The sequence below is a fragment of the Pinus tabuliformis genome, chromosome 2_1 (assembly GCF_031772625.1).
Source record: "Pinus tabuliformis cultivar Carrire ecotype Pingquan chromosome 2_1, CPIR1, whole genome shotgun sequence".
In the NCBI taxonomy this organism is placed as follows: domain Eukaryota; kingdom Viridiplantae; phylum Streptophyta; class Pinopsida; order Pinales; family Pinaceae; genus Pinus; species Pinus tabuliformis.
Genome location: NC_142299.1, coordinates 65,570,242 through 65,594,313, shown reverse-complemented (window position 1 = coordinate 65,594,313; position 24,072 = coordinate 65,570,242). Strand labels below are relative to the sequence as shown.

General features: G+C 34.1%; 1 pseudogene; it reads right to left on the bottom strand.

Moving 5' to 3' along the window:
- Positions 1-2,378: 2,378 nt before the first annotated feature.
- LOC149198795 (putative glucan endo-1,3-beta-glucosidase A6) overlaps positions 2,379-24,072 on the bottom strand; it is a 37,067-nt pseudogene continuing 15,373 nt past the window's right edge.

Sequence of the window (24,072 nt, the reverse complement as noted above, 5' to 3'; positions counted from 1 at the left end):
TTCTTAGTGGGTCTATACCATGCCCTAGGACCAACATGGAAAACCTTCTCCTAGGCACTCCATCGACAGATCAAATGCAACAATAAGACAAATTGGGCCTTTAGGCATGTAGCCTCCTCATATCACTTGAGCATGCCTACATTCCTCAAGAGTGCCGGGTCATTGCAGTAATAGTGTGAGGGTATAAATCCCTCTCTCTCTCTCTCTGGCCTACCATGTTCAAACCATATTGTATAGTCTCGTCTATTGCTCCTGCTCCCTCTAATGACATCTCTGCTACATGATTGACATAAAAAATACACTAGCCTCATACATAAAATTTATTTATTTATTTATTTAATGAAACATGTATTTATAAATATGGAAACATAACTTTCAATTAAATAAAGGAAGCATCATTGGTGCGCTCTAAACATAGTCATGCATCGACACCGATTAAATTTAAACTATAGTTGTGATCTAGGTGGATATTTGTGGCCACTCGCCTATTCCACCTAGACCCCCTAGTCAGCTTCACATGTTTCCTTAATTCTAGCACAATTTACTATTTTTGGCAATTTTTCGGATCCTTAACTTTCGGAGCCGTTTTGAAGCCCTAAACGACATTTTTTTGGAAAAATGCCTCTTGGTGATTGCTATAGCAATTGCATTAGCATTTGTAGTCCTTGGAGAGATCTTTCCAACAGGGTATCATACGCGTCAAACAAAGATAATTTGACCAAGTTATGACCATGGGAAGTTGGTTGCCCAACTAACCCCAACGGGGCCCATTAACTCTTGGTGTTACATCTCCTCGGGTTAATGTTTTTGTTGTTAGGTTTTCCCTTATTGTGAAATAATAAAAAGGCCCTTGAGCCTCATGGTAACTCAGTTTAGAGGCATGTAGCTGCCACATCTCTTCTCAGAGATAAGCTACTATCGCCCGAGCTATCTCATTTCCATTTTGTTTGTAAGCATAGTTCAATATTTTTCTATTAATGAAATGAAGTGTTTTTCTGTTGCATCTATGCGTTTATGATTATATATGTAAGTTGTTGTATTCTTGTTTAAGTTCGAATCAAGTTGCACCAATATGAGTGTGCATATAACTATGATGCCCCATTGTTGGCTAAAAATTTTAAATTTTGATGGTGGTCTGGCACACTTGTGCACCGGTGTGCACATATAACCTTTTTGCACCGATACGGAATGTTCGGGTTATCAAACACACCGAGCTATAGTTATATGTATCGAACGCACCGAGATGCGTTTGGTAAATATAAACACATTGAGTGTGACACACTGACAAAAAAATTGTCGCATCTTTCCTAATGCATTTTCATTTACAAAATGCATCGCAACAATGATGGTGTGTTATGTTCATGCACCAAAATATGGTCACCTTGTAAATTTACAGGGTACATAGTTATCGACATGAGCCAAACATATCAAGCGTAGTGTGCGGTGATCTTTTTTTTCAAAACAAATTTAAGCTAATTTGCAATTCTAATGTGCTAAAAATTTAAATTAGAAAGAAACATAGACATTACCAGGACATTTGGTCATCAGGGGGCATTGTAGACACATAATGGGGAAAAACAACATTTAGCACGATATGGAAGGATGGTGAGCAAGAGAGGCACTGACATCAGAGTGCTTGGATGTGGTAAGAGTGGCACCGGTGCTTAAAAGCTCTCCCTCACTATAGATAGTGAAAATTAAAATTACGGTTAGCAAGGTTTTCTTATTTAACCCTCCTCTGGTGCATTTCTCTAACTGCACCAATGCGAGATATATCCAAAAGTGCCACATTTTATTTTAATTAAAAAATATTGCGGTTATTTTCTTGAGACACCTCGAGGCATTTCTATACGAGTATCGCATCAGTGTTGTGTTTTGACTATAACACCGCTCTTTTTCTAGAAATTGAAAATCACCTAGCATTGCACTTTAGAAAATGCCCTAGGGTGTATTGATAAGTTTACCACACCAGAACGTCATTGGAAAATAACACCACATTTTTCTGAAATTTAGAACTACAGTGGTGATCCCGAGTGGTATGGACTAGGATGTTTTACTATTTGAAGGAAACCAATGCTATCGATTATTCAAGCACTAATGTGTTGTGTTATTTAGTGGATTGTGTTTTTTGTTTTATAAAAATAAATTTTCAATTGTGCACCATGTTATATGCAACATCAATGCTTGTATGGATAGTAAAGCACTAGTGTGTTTGTATATTTTTTATGCACCATCCAAAAAACATATGCTAAAAAATCTAGCCGCCCACCTCCACTAGTGACCTCTGCTACAAACATATTTTTGGGCTATTTTTATAGGGGCATCCACAAAAATCTCATCTAGAAGGTCTTTTCCTTGCAGTGTGTTTTTCCTTAACTTCAGGCATAATTTATAGCAAATGGCAATGCAAAAACATTTGGATTAACATCTACATCACACCAAAATTTTCTAGTGTAGGGTGGAGGTGAAGGAGGGAGCGAATTATACTTTGAATCCTAAAGTTCCCTGGTGAGATCAATCTCATAAACCCTTGTTCCATTTGGATACAAAAAACCCCAATGTCTCTTAGTTCTCGGTCTAGGCTTTTCATCCTAATAAATCAATGAAAAAAATGTATGTTGGGATGAATTGATTGGGCTTGAGAGGGGTTCCCAAGGGAGGATATTCAAGCATTCTCCTTATAAGCCCCCTATTCTAATGGGTTGTATTAAATATGTTGCCACCCAATTGATTAAGGTCACTAGCATTGGGCCTTTCAGTTTAAGCTATGATTAACCTAATGTCTTCATAACCGAGTTTACTCATCGCAGCTAAAACTTCATTAAGCTGCTGGTCCAACAAATTGGTATACACAAGGTCATTAGGGTCAGTTTAGTTTTTTCCATGATCCTAAAATTTGGCATATTCCAAATAAATATTCGTAGGATCAGAAGACCAAGAAAAGTAAGGATACACATCAATAAAAAAGCACTAGATGATGGAGGAAATGAAGTGTTGAGAAATTACATATCCAAAGGGGTTTCTACCTTGATATGATGCAACTTATATCTAAGCAGATCTCGCTTGATGCTTAGCATAGAGGGCACTAGTTGATACCAGGTTTGGTTGTTGGAGTCGTTTGATAAAATTTCATTCCCACTAGGACTATATTGATATCAGGTCGTTCTAGATGTTGCTTCTAAACTTAGTAGGACTATGAACTAAATCTTTGACAAAATATTCTTCAATAATATACTTTCCTTCCCTAATTTTCATGAAGCAACATATCTTCTGAAATTTGCTAATCAAAACCAAGTTATGCGCTTCCTCTCAACAGGGAAGCATCTCTTTATCTGGACCCCTTCTTAATCTTAGCGAGATATTTTCTATTTAAGCTTCCTCAAGGAGATCATCTTCTTCTTTTTACCATTGGAGAATCTTTCATGTCTTCTAGCCATTTCATCAGAGTTTTCATTATCCTCATCATGCTTATCACGACAACGAGCATCTTCACCATATTGAAGATTGTGTACCTGCACAACTCAGATAGCAAGTAAAACCAAATCTATAGAAGCATGAAGTTAGCCATATCATAATCACGGAAGCATTTCAGCCTTAGATATATTAGATACCAAAATAAGAGACACATATTCTTTAACATCTTGCTAGGGACTTTATCATACACTCTAGACTATTTCATAATGAATTTCATTCCATCTATGGTTTCAACATTTCTTCTAAAGGTATTACATACCTTACTACAACATATGGAAAACCCTAAAATCTTTTCAAACAAATATAGATCTAGAAGGCATCTAACGCTTTTCATAATGCATGTGTTAGACTTCTCACTATGGCTTTATACAAATCCGAGAATTCATACAAAAAATCAATCAAAGTCAATCACATCTTCGTCATTAACATGAACAACTTCCACTAGGATTAGTTGCAGACCCTAGATTTCAAATCAACCATCAATCCTAACCAAAACTTAGATTTCAACAATTTCACATAAATCTCAAATCATACATCAGATATTTTATTTCTACTAAGGTTTAACTTCAAAACCGTAGAATTCCATTAAATAAATAGATCCTAGATTGTTATATCGCACATACTAGACAAGTTAATTATTACTAGGGTTTAACTACAAACCCCTATATTTCCAAATATCATCATCCTAGAATCTCAGATAGGGACTTATAATAAATCCTAAGACATGTATGACCATCAATAACTAGGTCAATGCTCATACCAAGGAATTCATAATCCTTCATAAGCATATCATATGTTAGACAACATTAATACATCTGACCTAGACCAAGCTAGGGTTTCAACCAAAAGGGAATGTCTATATATACCTAGATTTCATCATCATCCAAAGACTTTTCATATCACGTGTTATTCAAACCCAACTTAAAAAAAATACTAAATAAGAGTTAGACATACAAACTTGATTAGACTAGTGTTTGATCAGACAAACACACCCATACCAAGGAAATCATTTCTAAGACATTGTAAGGGTCTTGCTCACACATTTCGCCAAACCCTAATGAGTTAGGGTTCCAATGTAGAAGCATAGAAAACCTAACACTCCTATAACTTTAAAGTTTCAAGATTTTAGAACTTATCTTTCAATCATAACAAGTTAGGTTTTCTTGATCATACCAAAATTTTGAACATGACATCATCAATAAAAACTCCAAATAACATTTCACAATATCGCTAAGCAGTTTTAGTGTTTCCAACATTCATATTAGCATATTGTGAGGTTATGCTTTTCTAGAACCTGTCTAAGGTTCTACACAATCAGTTAATAATATGAGTGGGGTGGGTATATTTATCAAGTGATGAATCACCCAGAACAAGAATCACTATGATTCAATATAGCTAGACATAACAATGTTAGTAATAAATTGTCAAATGAATAATACTTTCAATATAAATAAATCAAACTACTTAAATAATACCTTTGTTCCTTAAAAAACCTTGTCTTGAGAGGTCCTCCTTCATACTTATTGCAGATATTTTCCTAATCAAGACAAGAGAAGGAGAATGGTGACTAGTATTTAATATAATCAAAAAAATAAATGAATATATGAAACCAAAAATTGAAAGGAAATGAGAAACTTATCTTAGGGAGTTGTTGGGGGACCCCTCCAAAGATTGAGGGATACCTACAAACTTATAAAAACAATAAAAATGTCTTTTCCAAAATATATAAAAAACCTGTAAATTATAAAACATATAAAACAAGATATCTATAACTACAAGCAAAGGATTTAGTAGTGCACGTCCCTTATGTCAGTTTCTTTAGACTTGAATTTCTTTGAGTCTCCTTCCTCAGAAAATTTAGCATGATCTCTATCTCTATTCTTTTTCTTTGGATTTTTGGTACAATCACTCTTGTAGTGACCCTTCTTATGGCATTGATAGCATTCTATCTTGGACATGTCAAATTTCTTCCTTGATCTTTTTTTATTTCTTTTCTTTATGTTGAGGAGTGTAAGCATTTGATATTCCTTCAGGATTGGAAACTAAAGATATCCTTAATTCTTCCTCACTTTGGGTAGTTCATAGTTCTTCAAAGGTGGGAGCTACCTTCCAACTGTTGAGTCCTGCAACAAACGCATCCCAAGTGGGTGGCAATCCTAATAGAGCATTAATCGCGAGCTATTTTTCTATAACATTTTCATCGATGGTCAAAATATCATCCTTGATTCTTTTTATCTTCACAAAGAAGGATGCCATTGTGTCTTCTTTAGTCATCTTTGTGGTCCTTAACTCATTTTTCAAACTTGCTACTTGACCAATATTCTTAATAGTAAATAAATGTGACAAGGCTTCATACATTTGCTAAGCATGATCGATGTTAGCAATGAATGGGAGAATGTTGTCCTTTATTCCTTCTACCTCAGAGTCATGACCACCAATTCTAATTCCTTGTATTTTACTTTGCCAGTATCACTGGAATCCTTTGTAGGCTTCTTTACTTTTCCTTTGACCAAGTCCAGTACCTTGTTCTTTTCAAGGATTAGGCCAGCCCTCTTCTTCCATGACATGTAGTTAGGAGCTCCTTCAAGTTTATTCTCTCCCATGATCGTGTTATACATCTTCCTTGAATATAGTAGAATCCTTCCTTGAGATAGTCCCTTTAAGTGGTTCGTTGATAAAGTGCTTGAGATTGCCTTTTTCTTCCTTCTTCACCAAATCTTTGAAACCATGTTAGAAAATCAGAAAGGCAGAAATATTTTCTTATATTTGATAATTACTTGTGATTTTTCTTGTTACTACAATTCTTTACATCTTCTTTCTTTTAGCTCATCAAGCAATTACCAAAGAAATAACACATAAAACAATAGACACTAGATGTAGGCACATGCGAGGGAAAAACCACCCTCGAGGGGAAAACCCAGTCAAGATAATTATTCCTTTCAATAATATTCTTTGAGTCTCTTCACCCTATACCAAGACCAAACCTTCCCTCCGCACCAAGTCAGCCTTTAGAATTTTGACCCCTTTCCAACAACTTTGACTAGGCAACAACTTCTAGCAAATGGCAATTTTTGGAAACAATGAAACTTGGAAGAATTCAATCTCCCAATCCATAGTAGGAAATAGAGAGAGAGAGAGAGGCACACAAATTTCAATTTTTCCTTTCTCCTTAGACTTCCCCAAACTCACATTCACTCAGCTTCTCAGCAACATACTTCACACTTTTCCCAACAAAAAGAGATATCAAACTTCCTGTGAGATGGAGATGCTACAAATGAATTCAATGCGCTTGTATTTATAGGCTCCATGTGAGGTCAAATAACGTACTTAATCCGACATGGTGTGGAGGATACATAAATCAAGACTCAATACTTAACCTTTTTACATGATTCAAAAGTCCAAGAATGGTCTCTTTAAAAGTACAATGGCTCTATGGACTCATAATAAATCCTAGAAGTCCTCAATGGGGACTTTTACCTAAAACAAGGTGATCCAAGCATGAAATCCATGCTTTAATAAGTCATAATAATAATAATAATTCTTTTCTTTATTATTTTGACAAGTATATTGCAAGATGACTCAAATACATTAAATGAAGCCCAAACCTAGTTACATTTTCAAACATACCTCTCTCTCTCCTTCTCGCTCCTCCCCCCTCCATATCTATGTCTCCCTGTCTCTCTCTTCCCCTTATTTCCCTATCTATATCCTCTCCTTTTCTCTCCCTTCCCTCGTCTCCTCTCTCCCTCATTCCATCTTCATCTATCCCTTATCACTCCCTCCCTCCCTCTCTCCACCTCTATCTCTCAATGTCTTTGTTCTTCCCTTCCTCTCTTTCCTCCTTCTAACTCCATCTCTCTCTCCCCCCTTCTCTCTCATCTCTCTCAAGTTCCCTCTCTCTTCCTTCCTCTCTCTCCATTTCTCTCCCACCTCCATCTCTCTCTACCCCCTATCACACACACACACTCTGTCCACCCTCCAACTTTGTCACTATCTCCCTCTCTCTCCCCTTCTTGCTCTCACCCTCTCTCCCCCATCCATATCTCTCTCTTCCCCTTCTTTCCCTATCTATAACCTCTCATTTTCTCACCCTTCCCTCGTCTCCTCTCTCCCATCCACACTAAACGCTCACCCATCGACCCTAAATTGGGTTGCAGAGCATCTCTCAGTGCAATAAGGTGATGTCCCATGGATTTTTAAAAAATATGATCATTATTTGCAAAGGTACTTATAATGTGTGTGAGGTTTCCTTCCTTATATGATACTTCACCACGACGATGCTTCACTATGGACGACCATTTGTCAGGGTTGAAATCACATGACCATTTGAACCTTCAAAGAGTAAGTATCTCAAAAACATGATTTTTAATTTTAATTTTAATTTTTGTGGACTATGATAATTTATAATTTATTTTATATAATGTACTATGTGTGGGTATGTGAAACATGACTTCCCCCAGAATTGCGCAATTCAATTGAGGGAATTTCCTTGGAAACAGGGGCTAACTCCACCAGGGACAACACAAGGAAATAGAAGCTGAAGCCAAGGAAGAAATTGACTAAGTCTGGGTTAGAGGCCTTCAGTGGGAAGTGAGATAGGTTGAGCACTTGTAGGGTTATCTCAATTGAGAAAAGAACTTGTAATCCATCTCTATTCTTCTTATTAATGCAAGAGACATTAGGGTTTTTAGCAAATTCCTTTCCCCAGATAAAAATACATGTTGCATGTGTGTGATTTCTTATTTCATGTTTGAAATTTTTGTTCTAAATTGTGAAATAATATCCACATAATAGTAGATTAGGTTTGTGTCTTCTGATTTTGTTTAAAACTTCATGAGCAATTGCAAATCTATAACCTAATTTCTATAGAAAAACCCTAATTGTGAAGTGGTAGAGGAAGTTAAACCCTAAGGTCAAATTTTGTAGGAAGAAGGAAAGGTTTAAGATAAGTATTGATTTTATTTCTTAATTTTAATTCAATTTAAATAGGAATAAATATAGTAAAAATCTTTACTAGTAAAATCTATAGTAAATTTTTTATTATGCAAGGTTTTTAATTTTTTTTCCTGAATTGTGAATAAATCTAACAGAAATTGTAGAATATTTTAAAAGTAAAATTTAATATTTTTTCTATCCAATGTTTTGAGTGAATCACCATAAATTTAAACTTCTGATCTTTTAGCAAATCCAAAATAATTTGTAGTTGCACAGTGCTCCTAGTATGTTTCTCTTGCAAATGATCTCTCTTTTATTTAAACCTTAACAGAAATTGTAAATTTTTTTATTAGTAAAGATAAATTATAAAATTTAAAATTTTTACCATGCACATTTTTGAGTGAATCACCAGAACTTTCAACTTCTGATCTTTTGAATAGTTTTGTTGCTACAAAGAAATTTGTTGTTGCATAGTGCTCCTAGTATGTCTCTTTTGCAAATCACTCCCTTGAAATTTTGGGTTAAATAATGAAATCGTGAATAAATTTTTACTATTTAAAATACTTTATAAAATTAGATTTTGAAAAATCAATTGCTGCTCATTTTTTAATTTAAAAAAAAAATAAAAACTCACATTTTTTTCTCAATTTCTCCGCACATCTGTGTGTTCAATAGTCAAGCACATTGGTGCATTTATAAAACAAGCACATCGACATTTCCTGGGCACCAAATGTTTTAAACGTGCCAAAATGATACATTTTTTTTGAAATACTGAAATGGCGCGATTAATTTTTTTAACGAAATGGTGTAGTTTCTATTTAAAAGCATCACCGAGTTGGTTCAATTCATTTTTATTTTTTAAAATCTCGAAATAGGTGCATAGCGATGTTGTTTTTTTTTAAATGCATTGGTGCATTTTAAAAGCACCAATATGATAACATATTTTCTTTTGGAATGCTTGAAACGAGTGCAAGTATTATTTGAATGCCCCCGTGTTATTATTTTTTTAAATGCATAAGTGCAGTTTGTTATGATAAGCGCACCATTTGGGTTTTAAATCAATATAAAATTTTAATTTAAAAAAAAATTTGCACATTAATCTAAAATTATCATTTAGGATGCATCCACATGCGTTACAATTGTTCATAGTATACATTTTTCCCTTAAAGTTCCCTTATTCTTAAGAAATGGTTTGAAAACTATATTGAAATTTAGATTGTGGTTATATGGTTCTGTTAGGTCCCTATAATACTAGTGATGCCACCATTAATATTGTAGTTGTATCCCTTATTAATATTTTTGTGCCCTTATTGTCCCCATATTGTTATTACTGTGCCCCATAGAATCCCTCTATTGTTATTTTTGTGCCTTTATATTATTATTGTTAGGTCAGCTTGGTTATATTGTGACTCCTTAGACTCCTATATATAGAAAGGAAGTTTTGTCATTTGAATCATCCAAGAATTATTCATTTGTGTAATGTAAAGGATGTTGTCCCTTCGAAGAGGCTGAATTATAAGGCGTTCATCTATCTTTTCTATCTTTTTGTGAGCTGGTTTCATAACATTTGGTATCAAAGCTTTGGATTCTAGGGTTTCGCTGCTCCAAATAGGTCATCGTGGCATTTTTGCTATAACTTTTTTCCTGCGATGTTTCAGAAGCGAAAAAAACAACCCATTTGAGATGAACTTGCACTGAACCTTGGGTACAAATCTTAGAGCTTTTCACGCTATATTTGCGTAGATATGTTCTGAGGAAGTTGGTACTTTTGTAGACTCCTGAATTACATTCCAAACAGGTGACCTGGGGAAAATCATCATAACTTTCTCTCTGAGCATCGAATTGAAATTTTGTAAGAAGGTACAGAAAGAGGATGGATTTTAGTTTCTTGTATATATTTTTCAAAGCCAAATATCAAAACAGTGACACATGGAACTTCATACAAGTTCGCTCTTTTGGAAAGGTCTATAATCAGGTCATCTTGGGAGATTGTGCATAACTCTTTCTTGGAGAATCCAATTTGGATCAGACTGGTGGAATTGGAAAGAGGACATAGAGGGCTGCTACAGGTCACAATTTTAGAGCTGGATGATCCAACATTACAGAGATACAACAGATTCAATATCAAGCTCCTACAAAGTGAAAAAAAGGTGTGTAGTTTTTTTTTTAATTTTTGCATAAGCTTGGTTTGAAAAATTAGTTTGAAGGAATTCAAAGGGCATAATAAAACATTATTATCGGTAATTGATGCCCCAAGGAAAAAAAATGCAAACACCTAGTAAGCAACCTGAAAGCTCTAGCATGACTCATGAAGAAGAGGAAGAAATGCAACATGATATATCAAAATTACGAGACCAAGTGCAACAAGTGTCACTTGCACAAAAAGTAACATAATCTAAGATGGATGGTTTAAAGAAAGGTGTAGAAGCTAAGATGGATTGTTTAAAGAAAGGCGTAGAAGCTAAGATGGATGGCATGGACGCTAAGATGAATGGCATGGACGCTAAAATGGATGGCATGGATGATAAGATGGAAGAATTGAATATAAAGTTGAATAAGTTGCTACAAGAAATGGTCACTAATGGTGAAAGGGTAGTAAAGGAAACTCATGATGAGAACAAAAGAAATGTTAATCATGATTCCATAGACTCTAATGTTGGATCGAAGACCCACCATATTCCAAAAATCGATATGAGGAAGTTTGATGGAAAGGGTCCCGCAACATGGATCTTATAGATGGAGCAATTTTTTGATCTCAATAATGTGCAAAACACACAAAAGGTACGTATTGCAACTTTATATTTGGAACCAAATCAGTTTGTATGGTATCAATGGCTTTGCTCTCGTAAACAAATTATCACTTGGGCAATTTTTACGGAAGAATTGATAGCACATTATGAGGATACAAAAAGCAACACTTTTTTTAGCCAATTGATAAGTCTCAAACAAAAGGGTTCAATAATGGAACAGCTTGAGCAGTTCCAAAAATTGAACATAAGGGTAAAAAATATTCCAGAGGAGCATAGGATTGATGTGTTCATAGGGAATTTAAAGGATAATATCCAACATGATGTTCGCCTTTGGGAACCTGATTCATTAGAGAAGGCATTCAGGTTAGCAAGAAAAATGGAAAGCAAAATTATGGCAACCAGAAGCATACCACTCACAACTATAAAGATGGAAGTGTTGTTACCCCTAGCCTTCCACAACCTATAAGGTTGACACCACAACAATTGGAAGAAAAATTAGCAAAAGGGCTTTGTTACAGTTGTGATAGCAAATACACTAAAGGTCGTAAGTGTGCTGAGAAGAAATTATTCTACATAGATTGTGAAGAGGAAGAAGAAAAGGAGCAAGAAAGGTCAAAAGAAGAGGATATACTCCAGGAACAAAGCCTAGATAAAGAAGAAATGAATCCAACCATATCTTGTAATGCATTGGCTGGAATTACTACTCCTCAAACCATCAAGATAGAAGGACAAACCAAGAAGAAAAAGGTAATAGTGTTGATTGATTCAGGAAGTACCCACAATTTTATTCATTGTAAGATAGCAAAAGAATTGAATTGCTTCCTATATCCAGCGCCAGAGTGTCAAGTGATGGTTGCAAATGGAGGAATGATAAATTTCTCTGGAAAGTGCCATAATATCAAGCTATCCATGGGAGAATGTGTATTGAAAAGCCCAATGCTTTCCATTCCAATGGAAGGTGTTGATGTTGTACTAGGAGTCCAATGGCTACAATCCTTGGGTACAATAGCTTTTAACTTTCAAGAACCTTTCATGAAATTTTATGTGGAAGGAAAGGAAGTTGAATTAAGGGTTACTGCAGGGAAACTGGGAAATATAATAAGCTCTAACGGTATGACAAAGCTTCTAAAAAGGGGACAATGAGGTGTAATTGCACAATTGTGTTCACTAGATGTTTCCACATCGAAATAATCTATTTCTCCAGATCTCCAAAAAGCCTTGGACAATCATTCCAAGGTATTTGAGACTCCCAAAGGTCTCCCACCTATTTGTGATCATGATCATGATCATGCTATTCATTTGATTCCAGGAAGTGTTCCTCCAAACATCAGGTTGTACAGATATCCCTATGCCCAAAAGAGTGAAATTGAACGTATGGTTACAAAATGCTTGAGGTTGGTATAATTCAACCTAGCCAAAGTTCTTTCTCTGCTCCAGTAGTATTGGTGCACAAGAAGGATGGATCATGGCGCATGTGTCCAGATTATAGGGAGCTCAACAAGCTCACTATTAAAGATAAGTTTCCCATTCCTGTCATTGATGAATTATTGGATGAATTGCATGGACCAATTTACTTCACCAAGTTAGATCTTCGTTCAGGATATCATCAAATCAGAATGAAGACTCAAGATATTCTAGAAACAACATTTAGAACTCATGAGGGTCACTATGAGTTTTTGGTCATGCCTTCTGGCCTTACCAATGCACCTTCTACATTTCAAGGTTTGATGAATTCCATTTTCAAACCCTTCCTTAGAAAATTTGTGTTAGTATTTTTTGATGATATACTAATCTACAGCAAGTCTTGGAAGGATCATGTTGAACACGTTGACAGGGTGATACAACTATTGGAGGAGAAACAATTATATGCAAAAAGATCCAAATGTTTCTTTGGAGTACAAGAGGTGGCATATCTGGATCATATTGTATCTCATGAAGGAGTTAAGGTAGACCTTAGCAAAATTAAAGCCATTATGGAATGGGAAATCCCCACATCCATAAAGAATTTGTGAGGATTTCTCGGGTTGACAGGGTATTATCGCAAGTTTGTTAAGAATTATGGGAAAATAGCAGCACCTCTAACAACATTGTTGGAGAAAGATGCATTTTCATGGAATCCAGAAGCAACAAAGGCCTTCGAATATCTTAAAGAGGCAATGTGCCAAGCACTCGTCTTAGCTACACCAGACTTCACAAAAACCTTTATTGTGTAATGTGATGCTTCCGGAAATGGAATTGGTGATGTTTTAATGCAAGATGAAAGACCCATTGCTTTCTAAAGTCGTCCAATCAAGGGAAAGAATTTACACAAAGCTATTTATGAGAAGGAAATGTTGGAAATACTACATGCACTTAAGAAATGGCGACCCTACCTAATGGGAAGACACTTCAAGGTAAAAATGGATCATGATAGCCTTAAATACTTTTTAGAACATAGATTATCCTCTAAAGAACAACAAAAATGGGCCACAAAGATGTTGGGTTATGACTTTGAAATCATATACAAAAAAGGGAAGAAAAATGTTGTGGCAGATGCACTCTCAAGAAAGGATGAGGATGTGGAAGCATTGTTGTGCGCCATTTCTATTATCCAACCAGATTGGATAAACAAAGCAAGGGAGGAATGGGAGAATGACAAAGAAGTGTGGGAACTTATTCAAAAGTTACAACAAGATTCCAGTACATCTGATATATTTAGCTGGAAAAATGATTCGTTATGGTACAAAGATCGCTTATAGGTCCTTTGTAAGAATTCCCAACTCAAACAAAAGATTCTTCTAGAATTGCATGCTTCTCCCTTAGGAGGGCACTCAGGATTTTTAAAAACTTACCACAGGGTTAAGAAGGAATTTTTTTGGGATGGCCTTAAATCGGATATTCAAAAGTTTGTGGTAGAATGTTTGGTATGCCAACAAAATAAAGCTGAAAAAATTAAGACACCATGTCTATTACAACCTTTATCCATTTCAATCCAACGTTGGGAGGAGGTTTCAATGGATTTTATCACAGGTTTACCCAAGTCTGAGGGGAAGAGTTTCATCATGGTTGTAGTTGATAGACTTACCAAGTATGCATAGTTTTGTGCATTATCACATCCATTTAAAGCCAGTACAGTTTCTACAGCATTTATGGAAACAATTCAAAAGATACATGGAAACCTAAAGATTATTGTAAGTGACAGAGATCCCATTTTTACAGGAAATTTTTGGACAAAATTATTTTCTTGTATTGGTACTCAGTTATCTCATAGCTCATCTTATCATCCTCAATCTGATGGGAAAATGGAGATAGTAAACAAATGTTTGGAAGGATATCTTCGTTGCTTTGTATCTGATAAACAGACACAATGGGTCAAATGGTTGCCTCTGGCTGAATGGTAGTATAACACTTCCTTCCATACTACAACAAAAATGACCCCATTTACGGCACTTTATGGATATCAACCACCATCCATCACATCATATTTAAGAGAAAATTATAAGGCTCAAGTAGTGGAACATCACATCGAGCATCAACAACAAGTTCTCCAACTCTTAAAGGATAACCTCGTGTTGGAGCAGAATAGAATGAAACAATAGGCAGATCAATATAACAGTGAAAAAAGTTTTGATTTAGGTGATTGGGTATTCCTACGACTACAACCATATAAACAAATGTCCCTCAAGAAAGCTAAGAAGGATAACAAATTGTCACCAAAGTATTATGGTTCGTACAATGTGTTGCAAAAGATTGGTACTATGGCATAAAAATTGGAGTTTCCTACAGCTTCTTGAATGCACCCAGTTTTCCATGTTTCATGTTTAAAGAAGGTTATAGGCGACAAGCTCCCAGTTCAAACAATATTGCCAGAACTTGATGAGGAAGGAAAAATTATATTGGAACTAGAAGCAGTCATAGAAACAAGAACTTGAAAACTACGAAATTGATCCATTTCAGAGTATCTCATCAAGTGGAAGAACTTCTCCGCTGAAGATTCCAAATGGGAGGATGAGAATTTTATACAGAAGCATCCAGAAGTACTCAAGCATTGAGGACAACACTTTTTTGAAGGAGAGGGGCATGTTAGGTCCTTATAATAGTAGTGACACCCCCATTAATATTGTATTTGTATCCCTTATTAATATTGTTGTGCCCCTATTGTCCCCATATTGTTATTACTGTGCCCCATAGAATCCCTCTATTGTTATTTTTGTGCCTTTATATTATTATTGTTAGGTTGGCTTGGTTATATTGTGACTCCTTAGACTCCTATATATAGAAAGGAGGTTTTGTCATTTGAAGCATCCAAGAATTATTCATTTGTGTAATGTAAAGGAGGTTTCCCCCTCGAAGAGGCTAAATTCTAAGGCATTCATCTATATTTTCTATCTTTTTGTGAGATGGTTTCATAACAGGTTCTCAATATTAATTTTGGATATGCACAAAAAAAATTATTTCTGATTTTTCTCAAATACAGGGAAAAAATATCAATAATATGAAATGGTCAATTCTTCAAATTCCAGCTTGTTCCATATTGTTGATCAATTTCTTTCACAAAGTTCTCCCTTTCCAGAAGTTCAAATTTTATTTTTATTTCGATTATCTAATTGATTTTACTTTTTAATCCATGCCAATTTGAATAAAAATGTATCCAAATTTGCAAGATCTTGATTCAAAATCGAGTTCAAATGAAAAAAATATTCCTCCATTTCAAATACATCGCAAGCTCTTATCAAGAGCAACATATCTCAAGTAGTTTGTAGATAAAAATGGACAATCTCTTCACCCTGCCAATTGGAACACGGAATCTTCCAGCCGCAATCATGGATCGAAGATGATAATAATTGTTTGGTATAATTTAATTTCAACAAACCAATTGCATTAACATGATTACTAATATAATTAGTATTGTACTAATGATGTTCAATATTTTTGAAATTAGGATTCTAGTGATGATGAGCGACCCACCTACCATCTTCTGGTGCATCCCACTACAATCTCAACCCAAGAGAAGGTTGCATTAAGGGCAAGTCTCATAGAGGAAGCATACAAATAATGTTTGAATCAACCACCTATTTGATTCCTAATATGTCTAGATTCACCAATTAGGAATGACTACAACAATAGTAGCTCTTCATCACAAGTTGGAAATGGAGCCAATCAATAGAAGTTGGTATGGATGGTTACTTATGGGATACGGCATCCATGGAGGAAATGTTGTTAGATGCATTCCTGAACAATGAGCTAGGGGATGATGCTCATATCACTAATACCTTATTCAAAAGTGTGAAATCTACTTCCACCACCCCTCTCTTTGTACCTAGCGGCAAGTCAAATTATACTAAGCTAGGGACAACGATGTTGATGCACAATGTGAAATAAAAGTTTGGCATGTCGAATTAATGTTTCTTGGTAATATTGAGGTAATTGACCTGCATGATTGATCAATATCCTTATATTTTGTCACACAATCAAAAGTAAAAATGGTCATTTTTATTAATGTTAAATATTGACACTGTACAATTATATTCCACACAAACTATAGGATATTCAAAGATAAAGTTATTCTAAGTGATAATGTCTTGCTAGGTAGTTGCGAAGAGGTAAAGTATTTGTTGAAAATGTTGGTTGTTAAGTACATGTCATATCATGCAAGTCCGAATGATTGTATTATATATAGAGGAGAATATGAAAACAAAGGGATATGTCTGAAATGTGAGCATGATAGGTATCGTAATTAAAAGAAGGGTAAATCACATGGTCCTCCTTATAAGATATTGAGGCACACGCCTATAATCCCAAGGATTAAAAGACTATTTCATTGCAAAGACTTAGCTATGTTGCAGGGATTTCATGCCTCACACAAAAGTGAGTCAGGAGTTATGTGAGTCGCAACAGATTCAATAGCCATGAAGCACATGTAGGATACATGACCTGAGAAAATCAAGGATGAAGTACAAATTCTATGACTCAGCATAGCCATAGATTGAATAAACCCATATTCCCTCCAAAGCACCGAAGATTTTTTTTGGCCTATAGTAGTGAGCAATAACAATATCGCCCCATGGTTTTCCGTGAAAAATGAACATATTATGTTGACTCTCATAGTCCCTTGTAGAAGACAAGTGAAGAATATGGATGTCTACATACAACCATTGGTAGATGAATTGAAGGAATTATGAGAAGGGAACATGTGTATGATGTATCAAGACCCATCATAATAGAGAGGAGTTTTATGTTGTAATACCTATTTTCTTACACCATGCATGATTATCTAGGTTTGGGAGTTTTCTCTATTAAATTACATTCTTATTGATTTATGTAGTAACAATATTGTTTCACATATTAATTTAATTTGCTACAATTGTTCTTATCTTCTGATTGCTAATTCATCGGCCTGTATCCAATAATTTCACAGGTCCTATAACAAAAGAGTATCATGGATGTAAATATTATGGACCTTATCTAAAGGCTAGGTGGCCTGACTGCCTACTAAAGCTAGTGTATGACTATTCCAGGGTATTCCTACTAGAAGAACACCCTTATAGAAGAGTAACATCCGCTTTCAATGGTAAAGTAGAGAGAACCCAAAGGCCTACAATAATGACATGAGTTGAATGGATTATAACATATGAGAGAGAGAAGGAGACGGAGTTTGCATAAATGTTAAATTCAAATGGGGATCCTATGTTCAGTGATCCAGAATTATTTGAATCTTATGTTGAGAAATTCCCCATTGGGATCAAAAGGAAATATGTCTTTTATGAGCTCTCATATTGGGAGGATCTTAAAATTTCCCACATACTAGATCCCATCCATATATTTAAAAATGTTTCATCTTATTTATGGAGGTACATATAATGTAAAGAAATTGAAACATTGGTTGTTAGGAGATATCTTATTTCTTCAAAAACTAGAAAAAAAATTGGCCAAAACAAGAAACTAGAGGAGAGGCTAGTCCCTCTTGGTCTTTCAAAGAAGGTGATGTCCCATGGATTTTACAGAAAGATGATATTTCTTTCGCAAAGGAAGTTATAATGAGTGTGAGGGTTTCTTCTTTATACAGGTCTTCACTACCACCTTACTTCATTGTGGAAGACTGTTTGTCAGGGTTGAAATCGCATGACCATTTGAACCTTCAAAGAGTATGTATGTAAAAAACATGATTTTATTATTTTTTTGAATTTTAATGTAGCGGTATATTTTATAATTTATTTTTGTATAATGTACTATTTACTGTGCAGTTTCATTATCCTTTGCTCACATGTGGGAGTGTGAACCATGATTTCCCACAATACCTACGATGTGCCATTTCTAAATTATCTGCATTTGTATGTTTGATCATATCAAAGGAGATTCATATGGATAACATTCCACGATGGCATCAAGAGATAACTGAGATTGTTTATATGTTTGAGAAGGAATTGTTGACAAGTTTCAAGGTCTTGTATGCTCATCTTCTAATTCACCTAGTAGATGAGGTTGAATTAATTGGGTTCATTTCTTGTCGTTGGATGTTCTTCTTAGAGAGGTACATGTAGAAATTGAAAGGTTTTGTTCGATAAAGGGAAAAACCCGAGGGGTCTATGAAAAATGAGGTATATCTTGTATGAGCCTTTCTATTATGCTAGTGAGCACATCAAGCATATCGAAAACACACCAGGTGCAACAATTTGGGATGATGAAAGGGATGAAGAAAAAAGAAAAGGGGATATTCTTGAAACGAATGGAAAGAGGTGCATGGCAAAGGGTAAGTGTGGGAATATCATTTGTAAAATTACAATACATTAACTATTCACACAAAACTTCATATTAATGCATATTTTTATCTTATACGTACTATATATATATATATATATATCTATATATATATAGTACATATAAGATATATATATATATATATATATATATATATATATATATATATATATATATAGATAGTACATATAAGATCAAAATATATATATCTATATATATATATATATATATATATATATATATATATATATATATATATATATATATATATAGATAGATAGATAGTACATATAAGATCAAAATATGCATTTATATATATATATATATATATATATAGATATATATATATATATATATATATATATATATATAGTACATGTAAGATCAAAATATATATATATATATATATATATATATATATATATATATATATATATATAGTACATATAAGATCAAAATATATATATATATATAGATAGTACATATAAGATCAAAATATGCATTTATATATCTAGATATATATATATATATAGATATAAATATATATATATATATATATATATATATATATATATATATATCTATATATCTATGTATGTATGTATGTATGTATGTATGTATGTATGTATGTATATGTTTCTTTCATTTCATCAATGAATTTAGAAATTGAAGCCATCAACAGATTCATTCTTTACAAGATGGAAGAAACACAACTGTGGGCTGCATTGTACGAAGAGAAGAGGAGGAAATGGGACAGTGACAGGAAAGAATTCAAATGGTTGGATGTTATAAGTGTGCCTTATCCTGATCATTTAAAATAAAATATGCCAATGACATGCCCTAAAAGTTGGGTTTTTTATTAAGTCAAAGAGAAATACGATACATTTGGTCATTACTTGTGTGCTGAACAGGATGCACTAAAAATAGGGATAGGGTGCAGCAACTCTGTAATTATATTCTCTTTCTGTACAACTTTAACTTCGTACTACACCTTGAATTGTAACACACACATAGACACATATTATTTTTAATTATGTTAAGGTTATTAGACACATGACACTATGATTTTTTTACTTTTTGTTTTTTATAGGTGAATTTGTTCCCATCTATGTGGGAATATGGACATCATTTTCACACATAGGATGTTGATGATGGATGCATGACACAAGATTGTGGAGTGGAAGCCAAGTTCGACCAATTTAGTTGTGTTAGCCACGACGATCAAAACCTAATACAGGGGAGATTAGGTTACATTCGAAATATACAAGAGATCATTCAAGTGGAATTGTCTTCGTTCCAATGTGTTATTTTTAGGTGCAAGTTGTGGGACACCTTTGATCGAAATAATGTGAAGGAGGATCATGATAATGTGTTGATATCTATCAACTCTAGAAAGATGTGGCATGATGTTAGGGAGCCTTATTTTTTCCCATAACACTACAACTAGGTGTTTTTTTACCCAGATGTGTTGGATAGGGATTGGTGGTTCGTATTAAGACACGACCCCAGATCAAAAAATATTTTTGAGAACAACAATGTTATCATGAAAAGCGAGGAAGATAATAAAGGTGATGACAATGGTGACTGATATGTACTTGTGTTATTTCATCATGTATACTGTTGTTGTCATTATTTCGCTAACTATATTATTTTTTTATTCGTCTTGTTGTCATTTTATAATATAATTGGTAAGATTCACAAACATTTTTACACGTTTTTTTGCAATGGAAATATTTGTATAGTACTTAAGACTACCTATTTCCAATTGTCTATATTTTCTATGGTAATAAGGATTCAAGGTCACTACCCTTCTCAAATAGGAAAATGAGAAGAAAATAGTGAATTTAGAAATAACATTAAAGATTTAGTCTCAATTTAAATACTTATTTGTTTAGTCACATGTTTTTTCTTCTTGTTTAGTTCAAAATCAATATAAATAATCATGTAGTGATAAATGTATGATGACTTTAAACAAATAATATGTCATTGAAAGTCACGATTCTAACTCATATATATCATGTTGCCAGTTTGAAGGACATCAATTGTGCGATAGACATTGGTGTGAAAGGCACACTTGTAAGTTTCACGGTGTTTTTTGTGTGACTGATAAGACACTTGAAGCCCTAATTTGATATCTTTTCTCCATATCATTGCCTTCTAATTTCACTCTTATTTTACCATTTTAACTGAAAACATTTAGCAAAGTATAAACTTTTCATAGTTGCATTTCTGAAATCCATGGCGCCATGGTGGTTTGTAGCAGGGACCTATGAGATCTAGGTAAGACATCTAGAGTGTGCATTGTAGGAAAAAAATTAGGTTTCTTCCCTCTTTTTGGCCTTCCATGGTCGGCCCATATTATATGGGTCTGTCATTTTCTCCTACTCCTGTTGTTGCTCCCTATGCTGCCGACTTTGCTACATGATTGACATATAAAATGCATCAGCCTCATACATAAAATATTAGTAAATGAAAAATGTATTTATTAATATGGAAACATAACTTTAAATTAAAAAAAAATCATTGGTGCATCGTGTTGAAGGCTGGAAAATATCTGCATCAACATGGGGGAAAGCCACCCGGTCGAGGACTTAGGGCAGCTCCTTATCCGTTTGCAATGGTGGCTCCGATTGGGATTGTGGGGCTAGTTCCCCTTAATGAAATATATAAAATATAAAAAAAACGGATGTGATATATATAAGTGTGGGGCTAGAAAACTTAAACTATTCTATCCCGGGAAAAAAAATTCTGGATATGTGACTTATAAATATCTCACATTAAATATGACAATATAGATTATCAAATATTTTGTGAGGTTAAAATAGATAAAGATGACTAATATGATTAAATAGTTAACTAGATTAGGTGTTGAAAATACATCACACATATCATATATTCCTGTTTATTCATATACTTAAGAGTTTTCAATTAAACACATCAGTAGTGATAAAGCTTAATCAATTGCAGAAATGTATATGAAAAACAAAAATACAATAACCATTCAAATGATAAATAGAGTTACTATATTTAGATAATAGTACTCGACAACCGTTAACTCAACTCATAAGTTAAATAAAAATGGTTCCTCTTTCTATTAAGACTTCTTCAATATACAATAGTGCAAACTAGAATCTTTGTGGAAAAAATTATCAACCCTTCCTCCATAACAATGAATGGGATTTATAGTTTGTAACCTAAACATGAATCTAGAAAAGTGACATAGAATGTTGGAGTGATTTTAACAAACTATACTAAAATTAAAGTAAAAGGTAATAGTATTTTCCAGTTGCAACAACTTGAATCTCCACTCATTTCCCCAATCTCGCATATATCTGTCATTGGATTTAATTTAGGTGGATGATAGAGTCATGCATACCTCTAGGCAGTGGATAACACATTATTAAGTGTTGATAGTAAATGAGTGACTATGCTGGACAAACATCTTAGAATCAGTGACTGATTGTGCAGTTTGATTAGGAAATGCCAATGGCATTCTAAGTCATTCTTTCCATACTTCTCTTACCAATTTTACATATGGAAACATTTTGAGGATTTCTTCAGTCGAAGGATTGATTTGATGCCCATGTGTTGTTCTTTTTCAATCTCTATTACAACAATCCCTTCAGTTTTGAATTGTGTTGTGGCACATGGCATAAATTCTTCAGAAATCCACTGTTGCTTTCCCCTGATCGACCTTGGGTTCATCCCTGTTACAGTAAAATGGAGATTTGATTGAAATTAGATGCAAACCAAATTGAAATATTAACATAACAATCTCCTTGCAAAACCAATGAAAATAGAATTTTCATTAATTATATCAATGACCCCCTGGAGGTGACAAGTGGCGAGAATCGTATGGTACCGGCAAAAGGCTTATCACAAATTTTGAAATGAGATAACATGAAAAACTTGTGATGTGGGTAGCTTCGATATCAGGCAAATGTGAAATCACAATGAAACCCATTGTAATAAATATATCATATTCGTTTTATTGGAGGTTTGAAATGGTCGCAAACAACCAAAATTGCGATATTGCGGACACGATATGGCATTAGATCACTGTAATAAAACAAATCGGGTCCATAATATCGATGATTTTAAATGTATGTGATTATGAAAGTCTCAATAAAAAGACACGATCTTGCACTAAATGGAACTTATAAATAAATTGGGTTTGGATATCAGATATTTTAAGATGTGCACGATATCAAAAGTTCTAATTGAGAACGGATGCGATATTCCATTGAATTCTTTTTTATAAATATGTCAGAGATCGGAGATGAATGACCATTGCATATCAAAGATCGGAATTGGAATCCCCAATATCCTACATGGAAATCCTCTAGGGTCAGTTTTTTTATTATATTGCAATGGAGCGCGTTTACCATTTATAACCTTAAACCCTTTGAAAACTCAATTGGAGGATGTTCTTTAATCGCAATATTTCTTAAAGGGAAATGTTGCCCTGTTTGGAATACTTTCATAAAGTTTTTGATCAAGGAGACTTAAGGTTCTGATAAGGAGGATTTATCATTCTAGTCAAATTTTTCGATGGATGAAACTAATATTATATTTTTTTATTGAAACTTCAAGGATTTTATCCTAAATTAAAAAGGGTACCCCATATTTTATCATTTCTACTATTAACCATATGGGGGGAGGCATTTTTTAGTAGTACAACAACTGGTGACACACTGGGAGAAACAATTATCTCTGTTAAAAAAATGAAGCTTTAAACAACTAAACAAAGGACATATAAAAGTAGAAATGTTGAAGTTTTAATTGATGAAAATTTCTATAAACAAAAGAACTCTTTATCTTGTGAATTATATCATAACTTGTTTATTGATGAAAATCCTTATTACCCCTATTGGTTATTTAATTAGTTATAATTATAAAGTTAAGAACTAAAGAGGTTTAGCTTTTAAGATAGAACTATTTGTCACTGGTAGAGCCATTGCTGCCAGTAGGTGTCCATAGCCTCGACAGGGTTACCATTTAACCAAAGACATATTAGTATCCCATCCACTTTAAACTTTCCTTGAAAGCCATTGTCTTGGCTTGGTAACCATATTGTGACTATTCCATTCACAGGTTATAATGATATTGAACAAGTCGGCTTGTGATGAGACCTCTTGTCTTATTGTTATATAACTGTAAGCCATTTTCTTGGTTT